This window comes from Anabrus simplex, chromosome X, assembly GCF_040414725.1.
Source record: "Anabrus simplex isolate iqAnaSimp1 chromosome X, ASM4041472v1, whole genome shotgun sequence".
In the NCBI taxonomy this organism is placed as follows: Eukaryota; Metazoa; Arthropoda; class Insecta; order Orthoptera; family Tettigoniidae; genus Anabrus; species Anabrus simplex.
The window spans coordinates 58,459,588-58,467,443 of NC_090279.1; positions in this window are offsets into that span (position 1 = coordinate 58,459,588).

The following is a 7,856-nucleotide window of genomic DNA, read 5'->3' on the forward strand; positions in this document are numbered from 1 at the left end:
CTCTGCCCCAGCCTCGTACGGACGACCAACTGTGGCAAATGGTTGACAGAGAATGGAGAACCATCCCTCAGGACACCATCCGCACTCTTATTGACTCTGTACCTCGACGTGTTTCTGCGTGCATCGCCGCTCGCGGTGGTCCTACATCCTACTGAGTCGATGCCGTGCGCATTGTGTAACCTGCATATCGTTTTGAAATAAACATCAATTATTCGTCAGTGCCGTCTCTGTTTTTTCCCCAACTTTCATCCCTTTCGAATGACTCCTTCTTGGTGTTGCATTTGCTCTGTCAGTCAGTGTATATATAATATATAATATAATAATATATATATATATATTAGTTTAAGTGAAGATATGTTTTATACAATAATTTTAGGACCTCAACATAATATTTTAGACATACAGTTGCAATAATGTACATACTGACATATATGCCAATTCACGATAAGACATGCCCCATTTGTATATGACTAAATGCACATCATCATATAACATTCCTTTGACAATGCAATTTAATCTAAGCTTCATTATATAAATATGTATTCACGGTTCAGCTGAAGATGACCTTGTATATGGGGTCGAAACCGGTCCTGTAGCTTAATATAAGCAATAATAAAAAAAACAAGTATTGATTGGAGGAAATTCTTTCCTATTTTTAATTATTTAAATAGGCATCGTTGGAACACATATTAATGTGCCATTTTAGTTTCAGTATGTGTCAGTATGTGTGTATGTGTTTGAATGTGTGTGTGAGGAAGCCTACTGTTACAAGAAGCCTGCAAGACAAGGAACAAGGGGAATAATCATGCTGCTTGTAAGAGGAATCTCTACTTTCATCATGGTGCACCTTGCAAAGGATATTCCTTCCAGAACGTGCCACTAAAAGAGAAATCCCACCATACCCTAAAGGGTGCTAAAGGGACCAATCGTGAGACGTTGCCAGCCAGGACTTAATCAACTTCCATCATAAAAGGTTGAGAACCTTTTTTAAATATTAATTTCCTTTTCAGAAGGACTTCATTCTTGAAATAATATTTTCTATTATTTTGTGTTGTTACAGATTCTTATCACTTCTCATCTACTTATTGGTGTTGGTGAACTTTGTGAATGATTGAAATACACTCATGTCCATAAAATCCAGAGCACCTTGAAAGACTAGGAATAGGAAGTTCATATTCACAGGATATGTGCATTAGTATGTTCTGAAGAAAGAATTAGCATTTGAAACATGTCGATCCTCAGGTTCAAGGTCCAATATCAATATCCCTGCGCACAACCACGGACTGGTAAATTGTGCTTGCGGCTCTCGTTGTCGCTATAAACCAAAGGTAATGGATCAGTGTGACTTGAGCAGAGGTGCATGATGCCTCGCAGACGTATGCAAGAAAAGTACTGTCAAATTAGTCGCTTTGAATGAAGGCGAATTATGGGCATGAGAGAACGTGATACATCTATCTGGGAAATTGCAGCTCGTATGAGAAAACGTGTGTCAGCAGTGCAGCGGATGTGTACAGAATGTTCATAGAAGGTCAAAGATAACTACGAGGTGGGTCCGGTCACACCAAACAGACCAACCCCGAGATGATCGACACCTCATCCGGATGGCACTGCAGCACAGATTGGCATCCTCCTCGGCTATGGCGCAACAGTGGTACAGTGTAACACATCGTACACTATCAGGAGTGAAAATCCATCCCGGTTGATTACGATCTGGGTTACCGACGCGCCGTCCAGTCCTCCGCCTACCTTTGAATAATGTGCATAAACATGCTAGACTGTAATGATGCATGGAACGACGTCACTGGGAACAGGAATGGCAGCAGACAGTTTTTTTCAGATGAATCCAGGTTCTGTTCGTTTATAAATGATGGCCGCATTCTCGTTCGCCGCAGACAGGGGGGAGGCATCACACTGACTGCAATCACACAAGACATACAGAGCCAACTCAAGGCTTTATGGTGTGGGGTGCTATAGGGTACAAACATGAAACACAGCTGGTGCATGTCCAGGTCACTGTTAAAAGTTTGACCTACGTGAACGATATCCTGCGACCCGTAGCCATACCCTTTCTGCACGACACCCCAGATGGCATATTTCAACATGACAATGCGCGACCACATGTTGCTGCACGAACACGTGCCTTCTTGTTGTCACAGGATGTCAGGCTGTTGCCCTGGCCCACCTGATCATCGGACTTGTCGCTAATCAAAAATGTGTGGGATATGGTGAAAGGGCGGGTGCGGCGCTGCCAACCACCAAAGATGAACTGTAGGACCAGGTGATGGCTATACCCCAGGATGCCATTTGCGCCTTGTACGCGTTGATGCCCTCACACGTGGAATAAGTTATCAGTGCCCCTCGAGGACAAAGTGCTTACTAAGCAACAGGGCACATGCCATACCTGGGTGACTGAAATGCTAATCCTTTCTGCAGAAGATACTAATGAACACGTCATGTGAATATGAATTTCCTATCTCTAGTCTTTAAAGGTGTTCTGTTTTATGAACATGAGTGCACTTCTATCAGTTGAAATGTGTTGATAATGTAAGTCTTCAATTATTTGAATGCCACTAACAGTGTAGTGCACTAACAAACAAGTGTTAAAAATTACAGACCAATTTGTTTAACTTAGAACCTAAAAGACTAACTGGGATGGATATGATGCATTCCTTTGTGAATTTTTTATATAATGACACCTCATCTTGCATCATTTCATCAATGAAGTATCAACTGTCACCCAAATGTTATTCATGTACATTAGGAACTAAACTTATGATATAAAAGTAAGTTATGTTAAAAGTAATGAACGTGGATTTAATGACTGACTGTTAATAATAGGCTTTAATGCCACAGGATGCTCTATTTAAGAAATAGTCTAGCCTTGTTAAGTGACAGAATGGGATGATAGCTCATATTTATGAACACTGAGGAAGTAGCAACGAATATTGCATTATGGAGAGTATATTACTGAGCACATGAGGCGACCAGCTTAGTTGAAGGTAATAATCACCCTCATGTTTAAATTTGTTCCCACATGCCGCTGTCTAATATATGGTCACTTAATGACATGTTGCCAGTGCCAATAGATCCCAATTATATTAGAGATCTATGGAAGAAGGCTAAGAGTAACTTTAAAGCTTCCCAAGAAAAAGCTAGAGAGGAATATGATCGTGGACGGAGGCCTACCAATTTAAAAGTTGGAGAACAGGTTATGGTAAAAAAATTTGTGCCTGTGGGCAAGCTTGCTCCCAGACTTCACCTTATTGGTCAGCAACCCAGCCAATGGGAGGATATTTAGGGTTCACCTTTCTCAGGTGAAACCAGTAAAAAATTCCTTATTTTAGTACATAGGCCACTAAATCTTGGCAGAAAGCAAAGGTTATATTCCTTACAGTAATGATCTTAAATCATAAAATTAATTAGGTAATTTATTTTGAAATATGGAGGCCTTCTGCCCCGATCATAAGAAATTCATATCATGTATTGTAATTAGATTTATACAACCTTCCCCTCCAATAACGGTTTCTGTTTGTCCATGGCCTAGTGGCCATAACCTAGCCCTAGTCTCCAAACCCCGGTAAACAGACACACACTCATCCACTATGCCGCCCACCTCATAAAAACCTGCAAAATAATAAAGACCCTCAATCTCCAGCAAACAATCTCTGTCATCGAACAAATTACTGCTTCAGTGCCCTCTAAGCCAATGGCAGCCATGTTGCAACATCTGGCGAGCGATGCCGGTGTAGGGTAAGGGCCCACTCCACTCTGGTCCAGTCTCCTTCTGAACAGCACGCCGAAGCTCCATCCTTTCCGGCAAAGACTGGGGTGCGATAACTCAACCGCCTACCCATCTTGGAGCAGCATTACTATATCTTGTCTGTGGTGGGCACCACCACAACTAACCCTCTCAAGGTAGTGGGAGAGGCATGTCTGAGGGTACACGGGGGGTCCCGGGGGACACCACCTGGGTATAGGCAGTGTCAGTCGCTATTGCCGTCAAACTTGAACTAGGCATCACGGACTTTGAGAACTTCAGGAAGACTTCTAGACTGGTTTTCAAACTTTTTTTCTAAATTGAACATTCAGCAAGAAGTTTTCCATCCGTGAAATTCCAACATAATTTTTTTTTTGCAAATTTCTACAGTGTCACCCAGGGAAGGAATATTGGGGGAGGGCGTCTGTACCGGGAGGTACACCTCAACCCTATGCATTTAAATGAAGTGCCTTGAAGAACGCTATCTACCACATAAAAATTGAAACAACTAGTGCAGGAAGTTAGCATGTTGGTCAACAGATGTTACTACTAAAGTGTTAGAGTAATGTGTTATTTTAAGATTTCTTAAACTGACTGGATTTCACTTGGTTTTTTTGTGTATCACAGTTGGCAAAAGCTATTTCAAGAAGTTTGGACTTCTCCCCATAGATGTCTCTATAAACAAACTGATGTTATGCACTCTGGTGTAAAGGGGAACAACAAGAAATTTAAAGAAATTTTGTGTTTATAGGTTTTCTGAACTGAACGGATTACCTTTGTTTTTGATACTTCCAGGTTTTCAACACTTCTTACTCATCCCGCCAGCTTTGGACTCTGGCCAATAAAAATTTTGTGTATTTATTTTTCTACCAATCATAGGCTTCTTTTAACTTTTTGATTGTCCAATAAAATTGAGGGGGTGTGTCTGGTCTTAGCCCAGAGCCATCTCGAACCTTCCTCTCGGGAATAAAAGCCGACGCTGTTTTGAGTCAATTTGTCTTACTGATCGTCATGCTATTGAGTGTGTGTGCTAAAAGAGGGGAAGGGGGCCTCATCCATCGGCAGGCAGAACATCAGCTAAGGTAATGGCCACCATTTTTCTATCTCAGTACTTATCTCCGCGAGCTGACTCGAGGGGAAGGTTCCAATCTTTAACTATGTAACAGTCCATTTCCTAAAATGTAAACTTCTCTTTCTTCTCGTGTAAACGTTCAAGTAAATCAAGTGTACTTAACTGAAATTCGGGAATAGAGAGTGTGATGATACACTCTCGAGTTTTTGGGGTGACTATGCTTTTTAACCATTTTCTATCTGTAGTCTTGTAAATTGTCCTCCATCTAGTCACCTCAGTAGTGTGGGACTAGCCTCTGCACCGTTGGGCCACTAGTCCAAGTAGGGTTTTAATCTTTGATTTCAGGGAGCGCTTGCTCCTGCCTCCATAATTTTGATTTTTGGGCCAGTAATTGAAAATATTATTTTTCACAAAGGCCCGGCAGAAAGGGTACTCAATACCCCTGTGTAAACTTAAAAATCAATTGATAAGGTCTTGTTAAATGTAGGTTGTGCCTAGAGAGGCAATGGTTTGCTGAAGTCCAATAATACTAGAATTGTCAGTTTTTGCTCATCAACAGCCTGTCTTACATCATCAGTCACACTTAGTAAGGTAGTACACCTACTGTGATTTCGTCGAAAACCTGACTGGTGTGGGTCTAGTATGTCGTGGTCATTGAGATAGTTCGCAATTTGATTATGCACAATGTGTTTGAGTCCCCTGGCTATTATAGACAGTATATTAATAGGTTTGTAGTCACTGTTTAGTCTAGAATATTTTGTTTTTGGGAAGGGCTGTACCAGGGCCATTTTACAGACATTTAGAAATACAATATTTTGAAGGGAGAAGTTGTATATGAATGTCAATAATGGAATAATAGCAACGATAATTTTCTTTAGCATTATAATGTATATATTTTCCACCCTTATGGATTTAGTTTTAATTCGCAAGATAGCCGCTTTCACTTGCAGGTGTTAGACATAACTACAATAAAATCTGCCTACAGGTGGCGTGTTGTAAATTGCCCGCAAAAGATTTTCTCTTGCTTCTTCGTTTAACTGAACATGGGAGGATACAAAGCAATTATTCAATTCATCAAGAGAAATCTCCAAATCGTCTACCTTGTCCAGTTTATTTAGTCCAAATTTTTGGATTGACTTCCATAAGGTAACGGGTCTTATGTCAGGTCTTATAAGGTCATGGGCATACCGTAGTCGAGCGTTTCTTACTGTCAGAGTCATTTTATTATGTATTCGTTTGTAATAGATAAAGTTTTCCTCTGTCGGGTAACGTTTGTATTTCCAATGAGCTGCATCCTGCTTAGCCATCATTGCTCTAATATCATCATTTAGCTACGGGGAAAGCCTTCTACAGACACGTGATGTTCGTAGAGGGGCATGCTTGTCAAAAAATTGTAGTATCATGTTATTGAATGTGGTGACCATGTCACCAATGATGGTTTCACGAGTTAACTTCTGCCACGGCATCGAAATTGGGCCTTCCAATAATTTTTCATTGTCAATACGGCTATAGTCTCTGTAAGTTACGTACTTAGGTTTATGTATGGGACATTGCAGTGCATAAGACATAAAGATAATGTCATGGGCTGACAGTCCAGGAGGAGATGTCTGGCCGTGATGTAATACTCTGTCAGGCTTGTTCGTTACTATTGGGTCCAGTAGTGTGTGTGAAGTTTTAGTGAGGTGAGTGGGAGAAAGCGGGAGGATCACCATACCGCATGCCGGAAACGTATTCAATAGATGGGTGGTTTCGGAATAATGTGGATCTAGAAGGTTTGTATTGAAGTGTTCCATCATTATAAGATGTTCGTAGAGAGGTAACAGTCTGTAAGGATCAGTCTCTAAGTCATTCAGACGGCGAGATTTAGGTGGCTTGTATAGAGCACCTACTAAGCATTTCAGAGTAGAGACCTGTATCTCTATTAATATGTACTCAGGTTTTGCTCATACTGTTGAGGCGACTGGCAGATAATTTGAAGTTTCAAGCGTGAAGAGACAAAAGCACAGACCCCACGTCCCCCTTTGCCAAGTCTGTCATTCCTCACAAGGCAGTAGCATTACACATTTACAAAATGTAAATTGTTTCTTTACAATTTATTTTTGGTATAAAAGACATGCCCAAGATTAATGTGATAAAAACTGAAAACAAGGTGCTTCTAGTAACAAATATCTGGCAGAAGAATGAATTTCCTGAAATTTTCCGAATTCCCTGAAGTTTCCTGGTTTTCCCTCTATTCATCGAATTCTCCGACATTCCCCGGTTTCCAGTTTTCCATACGGGTGGACACCCTGTTAAGCCCGTATTTGTATGGTGAGGGCACAATCTTCTTATTTTTGTTGAAGAAGTGAAAAAAGGTTCGCGACTGTGTGTTGCCGTGTGCGTCTTTACTAGCCAATGTGATAGCCTCCTCTTGTCATATTAGTCAAATGGGGACGCTCGTGCTTGAAGTTGGCTACAGCTTCAATGTTGAAATCTGCTATTGAGGGATGTGTGACAAGAATCTGTAATGAGAGGAGGGTAGAAGGATTTTTAAGATTAGAGAAGAAAGGGTTATATCTGGCAAAAATGCTGTGTATTCAATTACTTACCCCGTCGACCTTTCTGGTGTGATCTAGTTGCCTTAGCAGCATCAGAACGCACGACACTTGCACTTCTCGTATCTGTATGGTATCGAGGGAAGGGGTTGTGGTGAAAGAGAGGAGATAGGCGGAGCATTGAGCTTATGCGCTGTTGGCTGAACATTTACGGCGATAATGGCACAAACGTCTTCAGAGCAGCTAAAGAAATCAAGACCTTTCTCACAAATCAACCCTCAGAAAACCAACTCTTCACACAACTGCAGGCATGGGACTGACATGGCATTTCATCCCCCCTGCAGCACCATACTTTAGTGGAATCTGGAAAGCAGCTGTCAAGAGTCTGATATATCAGCTCAGAAGAGTGATGGATTATTATCGCTTCACCAACAAAGAATGGACCACTCTTATAACATATATATCCTCTCACCAAATATTTTTTAGACGTGTC